The sequence below is a fragment of the Myxine glutinosa genome, chromosome 1 (assembly GCF_964187855.1).
Source record: "Myxine glutinosa chromosome 1, kmMyxGlut1.1, whole genome shotgun sequence".
NCBI lineage: Eukaryota > Metazoa > Chordata > Myxini > Myxiniformes > Myxinidae > Myxine > Myxine glutinosa.
Genome location: NC_136261.1, coordinates 423,983,028 through 423,996,770, shown reverse-complemented (window position 1 = coordinate 423,996,770; position 13,743 = coordinate 423,983,028).

The window sequence follows — 13,743 nt, the reverse complement described above, 5'->3', positions numbered from 1 at the left end:
GGTAACATCATCAAAGGTTGCACCCCATAGTTAGTCCACAAACAACACGTAGGCTCATTTAGAACATTTGTTATGTCATAATATGTGTTTAGGATAAGGCAATTTCCCTAGTAATCATCTGCATTGTGTAAAACAAATAAGAGTAGGTCCCTTCCATTTTGCCACCAAACCCCCCCAATTCCACCTCGAAGGAGAGTTTTCTTTCCAATTCCCATTTTTGGCCATTGCACCTAGCATTAGGGTGTTCACAAGTCGAGATGACACGAGGTAGGCCTGAGAGAGAGGGAGGAGCGTGCCATCGAGGTGGAGTGGTGGAGATCGGCAGCTGCGGTAAGGACCACCAGCCAATCAGGGCTGAGATGAGATGGCCTGATACGGAATGGTAAGGGTGTGGCTGGAGGTTCCAGAGAGTTCACTGGGCGTTCCTATATAACCCAGTGCACACTGCCCTTAACAGGACTTGCCAGAGAACTGAAGGACTCGAAGGGAGCGAGTACGCTTAAAGGACTTGCCAGAGAACAGAGGACTGAGTCAGGACTCGTGTGATAAGGACTTGGTATGAGCGCATTGCATTGCGAGGAGGACTTGCACGATTGGCGCATGAAAGAGGCCTGATTGGAGATCGCCCTGTTTGAGGATTGGTTGGGAGAGGCACTGTTATCCTGAGTGATTGCAAGGACTCATTGAGGATTTGGCTTTGGGATTGCGGGGAGCGCAAAAAAAGCGCCGGTATTTCTATTACATACACGGCCGTGAGCCGCGAAGTAACTGCTAGCCCAGTTTACCGATCCCCCCATATAATTGTCCGATCCATGCCAATGACACGCGGAGAGCTTGCCTGCCATCTACCATCGTCTTCATGGTATGGGTCTGGGACCGGAGCGAGCTGTGGACACCATCTTTGGACCCTCAACCCGATCATCTACAAACCCCGTGTGAGTCTGAGTCTGAGTGCGAACGGGCCCGTGTCCAGGGATAAGTATAAGACTGATTAAGCTGCACTGTGTCTTCTTTTGCTTTACTGTACAAAGTGTAAATAAATTCCTTGTTATTCCTGTTTCCTCTTAATTCGACCGTACCAGTGATTTCCTTCATTGGGTAAATGTGGCATGATTCGGAACCGTTTAGAATTTGGTTTAGTCCTTGGTAATGGCCCGGATCACGGTTCGCTAACCGCTCGGCGTTCCCATCTACAATTGTGATTCGGGCGGGGTTTTTCCATGCTTCCCGGAAGGCGTTGGTAATTAGGTAGTAGGAATTCGGCCTCCGACCCTACCCAACACTGACCGGAAGGAACGTCATAGCCCCGGAACACGTCGGCTAGTAAAAAGACAAGGGGATTAATCCCCCTTTGGTAAGGGGAGAGGCCGACATTGAGATCCGCAACAGTATGATAAAATTTGGTGGATGAGTTGGTTGGTTGACAACAACAATCAGATTCGATTTTGGTTCAGGTCTGAATCCAGATACTGCCTTTCAGTGGGATCCAAAACTTAAACACTTCACGTAGCGGAGGTATGTTCTACCGAGTGCTGTTCTTTCCTTATTCCGATGATTTCAAACAAATTTTAAACCTGATGTTCTGAGCAAAGGCCCAACAAACGGAATGGAACTTCTCTGAACAGCTGTGGTTTGTTTGGAACCAAAGTGCAAAGTCCATTTTCCCTCTCACAATCAAATTGTAATGGTCTATTTTGTACAGGCCTCAATCTGCTCCCTTCCTGGAACTTGATCTTTACACTCATCAATCGGATCTTGAACCCTTTACTCTGTGTTCAACAGCGACCATCTTTATCTACATTTCCCACTCACCAGATAATGTTTTTTTTCCGCCATACTCCTGGGCGCACTTTGTACACCAGGAAATTGTCGTCTTGAAACGCAAGGTTCGTATTTCGTGAGTTTTAATCGAGAAAACGCAAGAGCAGAACAAAAACCCACCATGTTGCTGCAGTGAAGCACAGAATCGTCTTTGTGACGTCACAGGCATTGTTGTCATGGTAACCACATTCAGCAATATCAACAAACAGATTTAGCACTAATTGTATCGTTTTGTCATTACCTGCACAACCAAAGGTGGACAGAGGTAATGTTTTCACACCTGTCTGTTTGTTTGTCTGCAAGGAGGATATCTGAAAAAATTATGGACAGATTCAGATGAAACTGGGTGCACAGGTTGAGTGTTTGATAAGGACAAATTGATTTGATGACAATCCAGATCCCATAATTTCAAGTGATTCTTCACCATTGAGAGAAATGGCCACAAACAATATTGTTATGTTTATGGGGGAGGTGGAGCAGGGGAGGAAGGGTCAGAGATTACCTTCAGAGAGATAGAACTGCATAGAATATGATGGACCGTGTGTGAGTAGTAAGCAAATGTCAATGTAAGGAAGTAGGGACCTGTCAGCTTAAGGATTATGTTTGAATGTGCATGATATGGAGGGTCACGTGTGTGATAACATAGAGAGGGGTTAGAGTTAATTAAACGTGTGGAAAACCTCATGTAAACATCCACCGGGTGTGCAAGATGACATCTCTGTGGACCAGGGTTCGCACCAGCCCAGAAGAATGAAGCAGAGTTATGGGATTTTGCCACGCAAGGAAAGGGGGGAGTGGAGCTATGATCGCCCCTGGAAGGGGGTGCAGCCTAATGCCTGGAGGGACGCTGGGGTGTCAAGGAAGACAAGGGAGGAGCTGTCAAAAAGGTGCAGCCTTGAGGATTTGTGCTCGGCCTGTGTGAGGAAACTGCAACAGATTTGAGGAGAGTTTGTTTCGTGTGAAAGAACTGAGAAGGAATAGTGAGAACTGAGGAGGATTGGTGAGAACTGAAGACAATTGAGCAATTGCCTTGGCCCTGTTCTCATCTTCCCTCCCTCCCCCATGCCTGTTGATAATCCTGCTCGTCTCCTCCTCACATTTTTGTGTACTTGCCGTCTCATCATCGTACTGCCCATCGCTTGTTCCATGCTCAACTTCCGCCTTCCCCTGCTGCCACCAGAGATAAGTCGCCCAGTTTGGTCCCTCACATTATCTGTGCTTGTGACTGGAGAGGCGCCATATATTTTATAGGATTTATTTTACCATTGTTTACCTCATTGTATGTCGTTATTATTCAATTCACTTTCCCTGGTTGTTATTTGTTCGGGAATAAACCCGTTTCTTTGGTTTATTAAAAGTAATAAGGTCCTCGTGGTTATTCTCCTCAGCCCGTGCGTGCGAGCATAATATCGCCATCATTCGGTACGTCTTCACAGAAATTATAACGTTTGGGTCCATCGCGGGATTTTACCCTCCCATCGCAACATGCTTGACGTTAGTTGAGCCGTTGATGCTACAATGTATGGCATGATATTTAGAGAAGGTATGGACAGATTAATACAAACTTGGTGGTCGAGTTGGATTGATGACAAAAACAAACTGATTAGCTTTTGGTTAAGATCCAGATGCAGATCTGGCCTATCAGCAGGATATCCATGGTTTTGTCCAGCAGTATATCTCAAAACGTTGTGGACAGATTCGACCGTATTTTTTGAACATGTTGGGTTTTTGACAAGGAATAAATTATTTGATTTTCATGAAGATCCGATTGCTAGATTTTTTCTTTTCATTTAAGTGACTCTTCACCCTTGAGATAGTGCTAAATAAGATTTATGGAATGATATTTCAAAAGGTTGGGGACAGCGTATGATAAAATTGGGTGGATTAGTTGGTTGGTTGACAACAACAAGCAGATTCGATGTTGGTTCAGGTCCGAATCCAGATGCTGCCTATCAGTGGGATCCAAAACGTAAACACTTCATGTAACTGAGGTATGTTCTACCGAGTGATGTTCTTTCCTCATTCCGATGATTTCAAACAAATTTTATACCTGATGTTCTGAGCAAAGGCCCAACAAACGGAATTTAACTTCTCTGAACAGCTGTGCTTTGCTTGGAACAAAAGTGAAGAGTACATTTTCGTTCCCACAATCAAACTGTAATGGTCTATTTTGTACGTGCCACAATCTGCTCCCTTCGTGATACAGGCAGTCCCTGGGTTACGAACGAGTTCCGTTTTTAAGTCTGTCTGTAAGTCGAATTTGTATGTAAGTCGGAACAGTTACGTACGGTTCAAATCTAGTGTCAATTAGTCAAATGTTTGTCTTCGTATATAGTACATATTTTGCCTAAAACATCTGTAGGTATAAAAAACATGAAAGAAACATTTCTTAAACTGTTTAGACAGAAAAGAAAAGATTAATGATTAAAGGTTAACACTTACTCTCGTTCCAATTGATGTCTTGCAAACTTTGAAACGATCATACCTTGATATATCTCTCCGAGATGATGGGCCTGGTGTTGCAGAGGATGGACCTGGTGCTGGAGAGGATGGACCTGGTGCTGGAGAGGATGGACCTGGTGCTGGAGAGGATGGACCTGGTGCTGGTCAATTTTCTTCAAGTAAACATCAAGGGTGGCTTGAACAGAGCTTTTCTCATATTTCTCTTGTCTACCGCTCCCCTTATTATATACTTTGTGTATCTGTTTGATTTTTTTTCTGTGTGATAAATGTTACCTCTTTCATGAGCCTCGATTCTGTATCCCCCCCCCCAAAAAAAATTTTTTTTAGTTATAGGCTTTACGGAGGTTGGTACTTCAGTACGGGCGTTCGTAAGTCGGGTGTTCGTAACCAGGGGACTGACTGTACTTGATCTTTGCACTCATCAATCGAATCTTGAACCCCTTCCTCTGTGTTCAACAGCGACCATCTTTATCTACATTTCCCACTCACCAGATGATGTTTTTTCACGGCCCATACTCAAGGGCGCCATTTCTGCACCAGGAAATTGTCGTCTTGAAACGCAAGGTTTGCATTTCGTGAGTTTTAATCAAGAATACTACATACTAGTTTAATCGAGAATAAGAGAATACTACATAAGGATACTACAAGGACTTACAAGAAAAAAGTTGGCATTTTAAAAAGTGGATCTGGGGTGAAATTAGCGGGGGTAGAAAAGGTCAAGGTTTTGGATGGGGGAAGATAAGAGATGGTGGTGAACATCTGTTTTAAAGACCTGGAGGGGGGAGTGGGATTGAAGAGAGTGAGGGAGTTTGTTCCAGAGGCAGGAGAAAAGAGGAATGAAAGAGTGAAGGTGAACAGAGAGTCTTGATTATGGCAGTTTAGCCATAAGAGGGTTGAAGGCAGATCTTGTGCGACCTGTAGGAATATTTGGGGGTCAGAGCCAAGAGAGAGCTGTGGGAGCAAGGCTGGAGAGGAGTTGGTAGAAGACAGAAAGACCACCAACCTGCCTGTGGTGAGTAAGTGGGAGGCCCTCGGAGTTGGCTTCATCGCGGGAGATTCCAATGATTGATGGGTTTATGGATTAATCCACATTCCTTGTTTCTCATTTGGGTGTCGCCCAAACAGCATTTTTGTCCTTCTGTTGTTTTCTCGTATAGTTGTGGTCTTTCCCCAAATGGTGCAATCTCATCTCCACTATTTTGTTTGCCAGCTCTTATTCCAGTCTTCGCTGTTCCTCATCATCATCCTTGTACTCCTTCTCTTCTTTACCTCCCTGTTCCCTTCTGTCCTTCTGTATGTTATTATTCGCCGTTCTCATTTTCATCCCATTCAATTGTGTTGGTGTTTTCACTCGGTCCATGATTGTAAGTCGGGTCTGTGTCCCCTCCCCATTAGGGTGGTTCTTTGTCTCCTCCACCTCTGTCTTACCACACCTCGCCACTGGGTCCCCAGTGTCGCTTCACATTCCAAACCATTGCTTCATCACACAATCCCTCCCCACGCCATTGTGGCCACTTTTCCACCTCTCCTCTGTTGATCCCTGGCAAGTGCGTGGCTCACATCCGCCTCTTTTCTTCTGCTTGTCTTCTGGCATTCACTGTTATCTCTTTGATTTAATTTTTCTTTCAGGATTGATGTGCCGTTGACACAACTTTTTCAAAAATTTTAGATGGCACCGTCTCTGCTCTGGTGGTCAAACTGGTCTTCTTCAGCTGTTCTATTAATGTAACTCCTCCACTGGCCATCCCCCACTGTTGATGTCTTAAACAGACTTCACAGTCGTAAATGGACTCTCTCCTCCATGCTCCAAGGTTCAATTTCTTGAGTTTAGTTTTTGAGATGGGTAGCATCTCAATAGCCTCTTGGCTTGGTGCCAATCTCTATCCAATTGAGTTGGTCTTTCTTCCCACTGCAGGAGGTGCAGGTTTCATTCTTTGGAGTGAGCTCAGTGCCGCCGCACAGATTAACACCACATGGTGGTCTGTGTCCCATAATTTGTTTTCTTTTCCTTTATTTCCAACACATTTCATTTGTTGAAAGCTCTGACCTTCCCCCAACCGTTCCCCCACCCTTCTTCGACCCATCAAAGGAGTTCCTAACCCCAGGGATCCCTGAGCTGGCTAGTCCTCATTCTGAGGCTGCATGCAGCACGCAATCAACCACAATGCCTTGTTTGGGTTGGTAGATCTTCAAGCCTGTAGTATCTGTCAGCGAAGTGTTTTTCCTTGCCCTTCTCAGTATTTCCTCCCCAGCCAGGTCGTCATCATATCCTCCGGGGACAAGAATAGTCTTGGAGCGTCGACTTGGGGAGTGGTGGGGGCTGGGGGGGGGTGGGGACCTGCAATCCACACGTGCCTCGTGTCGGGCTTCTTCTCTACTCCTTGGTTATCCTCTTTCTCCATCTCAAATTACCCGCCATGTCGTCCTGGAATCTCCCATCGAAGCTCAAGGATCCACACGGTTCTCCAGAGCCATGAACTGCCTCGGAGTGTGTTGATTCTGGGAGGTAGGAGGGGAAATGGGAGGTCGTGGGGCTGCAATCTACACACACCCACAAGAGCTTTATCTCCACTCCTTCTCTGCAGCTAATTCCTTTCCTTCCCTTCATCACCAAGGTCCTCGTTTCTGGACCGCACTCGGCAATCCAAGTGAGATGGTGTGACAAGGAGATTATGTGCCAGCTTCTTTGATGTATGAGACGTGCTTGCATGTGTGCATCAGAGTGTATCCATGTCCTTGCTCATTAATTAGTTTTTTTTTGTACCATTTGAGCTTCGTCATCAAGTTTTCAACATAACTTTATTTTGAGCATATGGAGAAGGCAAATTAATAATTTGGTGAAAAGGTCAAAAGTCAGTGTCTCATAAAATCGTCAATTTTCATCCAATTGACCTGAAATTTGAAGAATTTGCATACTGGGGCACTGCATTGGTTCGCCAATCAAAAGCTGGAAGCCGATTGTTGTTTTATGATTTATTTATTTTTTTGGTACAAAAGGTCAAGACTGCATAAAGTCATCAATATGCATCTGGTTGACTTGAAATATTCATAGGATTTTCGTATCAGCGAACTGAATTCAACCACCAACTATTTTTGAAATCAAAAGGATGTTCTGCTGTTACGTGCTCCTCCCCAAACCCTGGTCACGGTGTGTTGTAGAAATCATTCAAGTCCACAACTTTAGTCCATCTATTGGTTTAATTCCATTAAGACCTTTGACATCATTCTGCAAATACAGGAATGCAATAGAAATAAGGTTTGGCATCACATAGGTCAATCCATAATATAGTTCAATGAAAGCAAGCGTAATATTCTATGCGGTACATACCGTTAGCGAGTCTACCAGTCATTGTAACATGTCACAGGAGAAGTCGCGTAGAGCAGCGGCCGCATCGGGTCTTATAGCCGCGCCCCCCTAGCGGTGTCAGCGAGCAGCAAGCATCACCTGGGTTCAGCGTTAATACGATTTCACTACACGGTGTACCTCCGAGCCCCGAAAGGAGTCACGGCAGAAAGAGGTGTTATTATATGTCAATGACCAATGGAGAAACCACACCATCCGATTGTCACCAAAAAACAAGTATTGTATTAATGTCACACAAGAATAACAGCACAAGTACAATATACTTTCAATTGCACAACCAAAATACCATATAATTCCTATGATGGTACTGTGTGTTTCTTACTCAATAACTCACTGTGCTCCAAGTAAGCGAAAAGACCATTCCCCAAAGTCTCTGTCCCGGCACCAAGCCAAAGTCGATCCACGCTCCGGTGCTCGCAAGAAAAAGGTCGTATCGAGGCCAGAATCCAGGTCGGCTGACAGTCAACGCTGCCAAAGAGGCGCAAAGGTGCACCCAAAAGGCGACTGGGAAATCAAACCTTTGGGTATGAATGTTCAACGGCTCCCAAATGGAGGACCGGAAATTCCCACTCAAAATCCATGTTATACACGCAAACCAGGCTAACGGCTGGGGGCGGTGAAAAGGCTGGAGCGATGTGAAATGGCCGGAGCGAGGCGAAATGGTGGGTGGGCCCATAATGGAGGCGTACATGCTCTCCAACAACGATTCTCTTCGGAATTGATCGCAAAACCCGTCATGCAGGTTTATCTATCTCAGCGATCACGACTCTGTCACAGGAATCCCTTTCCCAGGAAAACCAAAGTTCGCTCGTGACCCACGTTCGCCAGTGTCTCCTCGAGACCTCAAAGCAGCTCGGCTTTTTCTTCCTGACCTGTCTTTGCTCAGCTTTTTGCTTCCTCCTTTTCTTCTTCCGGTTTCTCCCGATCCGGTTTCCGGTTTCTTTTAAAACACGAATTTTTCACCTTTTGAAAACAGTTATCTCCATTTCACTTAATTGATAACAATAATAGTACATGGAACCAAAAATGCTTACAGTGGATGAAAACCACAACGACGGAAGTGACGAATCCGTAACACTCCCCACCCTCAAGAAAGAAAGTTGGAACAAAGTGAAAACTTTCTTTTCATGCAAAAACCCTTTTTAACAAACAAAAGTAAAACTCACACCCAAATGATCAATTCACGTGAGCAACAATAATTAATATTCCCCAGAAGAAAGCAACAAAACTTCCAAACGCCCTACAGGAATTTTCAAAGTGAGTTCACTCTGGATAAAGCATCAGCAACGACATTGTCCCTGCCCTTTACATGCTCAATTTCCAAGTTGAACTGCTGCAAAGCCAAACTTCATCTCATCAACCTCTGATTATTTTTTTCCCATTTTTTGAATGAAGGTTAAGGGGTTGTGATCAGTGAAGACTTTTAACTCTGGATTCTCTTTCACCCTGACTACAGGTGAGACAGGAACCATTTTTTGGACATGCTTCCTCTCATAATATTTCTTCAGTCGGTTGACATGACACAGCTGCCACTTTTTATGTCGGTCGGGAGTTGTCACCACGAAATCTGTTTCATTAACCCTCCTTTCGATTGCATAGGGACCAAAATACCTAGCCTGAAGTGGCTGACCTGGAACAGCAAGCACCACGAACACTCGGTCCTCAGGCCTGGAATTTCTTATCTGAGATTTATTGTCATGTATCACTTTCATTTTATCCTGTATCCCTTTCAAGTTTTCTCTCGTAACTTCACAAGCCTTTGCCAATCTGTGCATAACCAGTGACACATACTCCACCACTGTTGACTGCGACTCCTCCTGTAGCCACTGTTCTTTCACCAATTTCAATGGTCCTCGAACTGCGTGTCCAAACACAAGTTCAAAAGGACTGAATTGCAATGACTCCTGAACAGATTCCCTCGTAGCAAACAAAAGTAAGGGTATTCCCTCATTCCAATCCTTGTCACATTCAAAACAGTACGTTCTGATCATATTCTTCAATGTCTGGTGAAACCTTTCCAAGGCCCCTAGGCTCTTGGGATGGTAAGTACTTGATCTTATTTGCTCCACTCCCAACAGGTGTACCACTTGCTGAAAAAGCTTTGACATGAAATTGGAACCCTGATCAGACTGGATGACCTGAGGTAGGCCAACCAAAGTGAAAAATTTAATTAAGGCCTTTGCAATAACTGCCGCAGTAATTTTTCTAAGAGGCACTGCTTCTGGGAACCTTGTGGAAGCACACATGATGGTCAGCAAATACTGATGTCCAGCCTTAGTTTTAGGTAAAGGGCCTACACAGTCAATAATGACTCGGCTGAATGGCTCTTCAAAAGCTGGAATTGGTTTTAAAGGTGCGGATGGGACTTTTTGATTAGGTTTTCCCACCAGCTGGCAAGATTTACAGAACTCCGCCACATCACGTCGCAATCCTGGCCAGAAAAAATGTACCAATATTCTGTCACATGTCTTGTTCACTCCAAGGTGCCCGGCCAAAGGTGTCTCATGTGCCACACTCAATATCTCCTTCCGGTACAGCGGTGGCACCACAATTTGGTAATGAACTTTCCACTCATCATTTGCTGGCACCTCTGGTGGTCTCCATTTCCTCATGAGTATTTCCCCTTTCATGAAGTAACCAACAGGTATGTTCATAACATCCTCCTCTGTAACGGCTTTGTCAATCAAACTCCGGAACTCCGAACCTCTGTGTTGTTCTTCCACAAGTCTCTTTCGGACAAGCACCGTTTGTTCAGCCTCGTTCCCAGATGTCTCCGACGGACACTCCATTTCCTCTTGGTCCAGATGCCACCTTTTCCTTGAGTTCCTTGATGTCACTGCCTTTCCTATTATTTCTTCCAGACTTTTCCTCCAATATCTCCATGGAACCCAAATCCACATCGCCTTCCTTCTCCTTCTCTTCAGAGCACTTCCTACCCATAGTACGAGTCACTGCACAGGATGGTAAGATACCCGCAATCTCCAGATCTTACTGTGCTGTGTTATTTTCCATACTGGGCTTATCAACCAACATCGGATTACCAGAAACTCGACCACCAGCCAAATCATTCCCGATAATGAAAGAGATTCCCTCTACAGGAAGAGTGGCTTGTAACCCCACAGTGACCGGTCCTGACACCAAATCAGACTTTAAATGGATGACATGAAGAGGAGCTTTAACATAGCCCCCAACCCCCTGTAAAAGAACACCAACCCCCATTGCCGTCTTCTCCGACAATGGCAAAATGCCCTCAAGCATCAAAGATTGATGTGCTCCTGTCTCTCTCAATACCCTAACAGGTCTCTGGTTCGTTAACTCGCCATCCAGTGACACAAACCCCTCGGAAATAAAAGGTTTGTAACCCTCTTGGACAAGGTCGTTCTGTGATGCTGTAACTTTGGCACGGGAACCTTCACAAGGCACTGTCCTCCAAGGACGATTTCTCACATTGGCCACCGCATTCGGAGTTGCACTAGTCTGACTCTGCTCCTGATTTCTCCTTTTCAGGGCATAACATTGGGACATCAAATGCCCAGGTTTCTTGCAAAAAGCACAAGTTGGCCCAGAGGAAAAACTCGTAGTCTTCCTCGGGCCCCCCGGAAGATAGGTATGTCTTGGAACTGCCGTCTTCTGATCCCTAAAAGTCGTGGTATCAGATTTGTCCCCATAGTCCTCTCTAGGGCACCTCCATGAAAATTTGTTCTCCGAACCTGATTTACCGTAACTCCCCTACCTAACTCTAGGCGGGAAGTTAGGTTTGGAGAACCCCATCCTGTGTGTTAAGGCATAGTCATATGCCACTTTTGCTACCTCATACAACTCCGGTACCTTTTTTTCATCAAGATGCACTTTAATGTCCACGTGGACACTCTGTTTGAATTCCTCCACCAAGATCAATTGTCGTAAAAGGTTGTAGTCTTTCCCAATCTCCTTCGAGTCACACCACCTATCAAACATGGTTTCCTTCATTCTGGCAAACTCCACATGGGTCTCACTCTCCCTCTTCCTGGCATTCCTGAATTTCTGTCGGTAAGCTTCAGGGACCAATTCATAGGCTTTGAGAATGGCTTTCTTCACGATCTCATAATCTGCACATTGGTCAATCGGTAAAGCCGAATAGATATCTTGAGCTTTACCCACCAGAACATTTTGCACTAACATAGTCCAGGACCCCACAGGCCATTTTAACATTTGAGCCACCTTCTCAAAGTGTAGAAAAAACTTGGCTACCTCCTTTTCATTGAAGGGTGGAACCAGCCTCACATGCCGACCAACATCCCAAGAGTTCTGACTAGTTGTGGAACTAGCCGGCATGGATACTACTTCTCTCCGTTCCCCCAGTAATTCCAGCTCCTTGAGTTTAAGTTCCCTCTGATAATCCATGTCCTGTTCCTTTAACTCCCTTTCGGCTCTCCTTTCCTCTGCTCTTTCCTCTGCTCTTCTTTCCTCGAGTTCTTTTTCTGCTTTCCTTTCCTCTGCTCTTGCCTCTGCTCTTCTTTCCTCGAGTTCTCGTTCCTGTTCTGTTCTTTCCTTTTCGGCTTTCCTTTCCTCTGCTCTTTCCTCTGCTCTTTCCTTTTCGGCTTTCCATTCCAACTCTTTTAACCTTTCCTGGCTCTGCAGTTGCATCTCCATTTTACGTAGCTCTACATTTCCTTTTTCCTCGGGTAACCAATCCAAGGCTACCTCTTCCCATGTTCCTTGTCCCACTAGAGATTCTACCACCAAAGTCTGCATCTCTGCTTTCTTCATACTAAATCGGTCCTCCAAGTTAAAATATTTGGCCAATATCATGAGTTCCGATCTTTTTAACGCCTGGAACTGTGCCTTGTTAGGGGACGTTGCAAACTTTTCTGCGTCAAACACTATGGTAACTATTAGTTAGCACCTGTTAACCGTCACACAAAAATTTCAAATTTTTAGAAAAATTTGGGAATGTCCAAAAATTCCAAATTTGGGAATTTTGAGAATATTGGGGAATTCTATCCCGGACGAGCCCCCAATTTCTGTTACGTGCTCCTCCCCAAACCCCAGTCATGGTGTACCTCCGAGCCCTGAAAGGAGTCACGGCAGAAAGAGGTGTTATTATGTGTGTCAATGACCAATGTTGAAACCACACCAACCGATGGTCACCAAAAAACAAGTATTGTATTGTTACGGATATGGAGGACGGCTCTCCCTTTTAGCAAGGGGTGATTAGCCCCTTGTCCTGTTAAGCTGGCCATCTCCCCATTCCTGGCACTTGTAACGCTCTCCCGCGGGATGGAACGGATCAGGGTTATGGGTCCAGGGTTTATCCTGAATACCTTTATCCGTCCCTCCGCAGACTAGGGAGACAAGTACCGCTCGAACCCCAGTTTTAGATGTTATTTGCCGAGCGGTGTTAGCAACCCGACATTCGAGCCATTACCAAAGACTAACCCAATTCTCAAACGTTGGCCAAATCGCGCCACGTGCACTCAATATGGAAACCTCTAAAGCGACTGAAAGAGCATGAAGAAGTAAAGACAAAGTAGGGATTAACAAGATTTATTACTATTTATACACACTAAGCAGAAAGGAAAAGAAAGATGATTTATAAGGCAATGGAAGGAGCAGGAGACATAGTGCAATGATTTAGCTTATATATGGCAGTCTTAATTAATACCCCAAGACAACATGAAAGATGGATGAACAATCACACTTACACGGGGAAATGATGGCAGGAATCACTGGAGGGAGGAGAAGGTCCAAGCCGATGGCAGGGCAGGAAGATCCGGGCAATTCCACACCGTCGAGGTCCACATTCCGTGCTCGAAGCGAACAGCAGCTGATAGCTCTGCGTCTCCACAACTGGCAATAGGGCCTAGAGGGTCTCGGCGTATTGCTGCAGTATCAGCACCCCCTCACGTCTCGTTCTCTCTTGGCTGCTTTAGCTGGATCGCGTATCTGCCGCACCTCTCTCTCAATCTTCTCCGGACCTCTCAATCTTTTCTCAGGACTCTGTGACTTCTCCAGGACCTCAATCTTCTCCAAAAGCCCTATAGAAACCCGTGCGTGTCCTTTTATAACGTGCTTTTTGGGTTTCTTACCTGCGTGCGTTGTAAACGCCCCTCGGT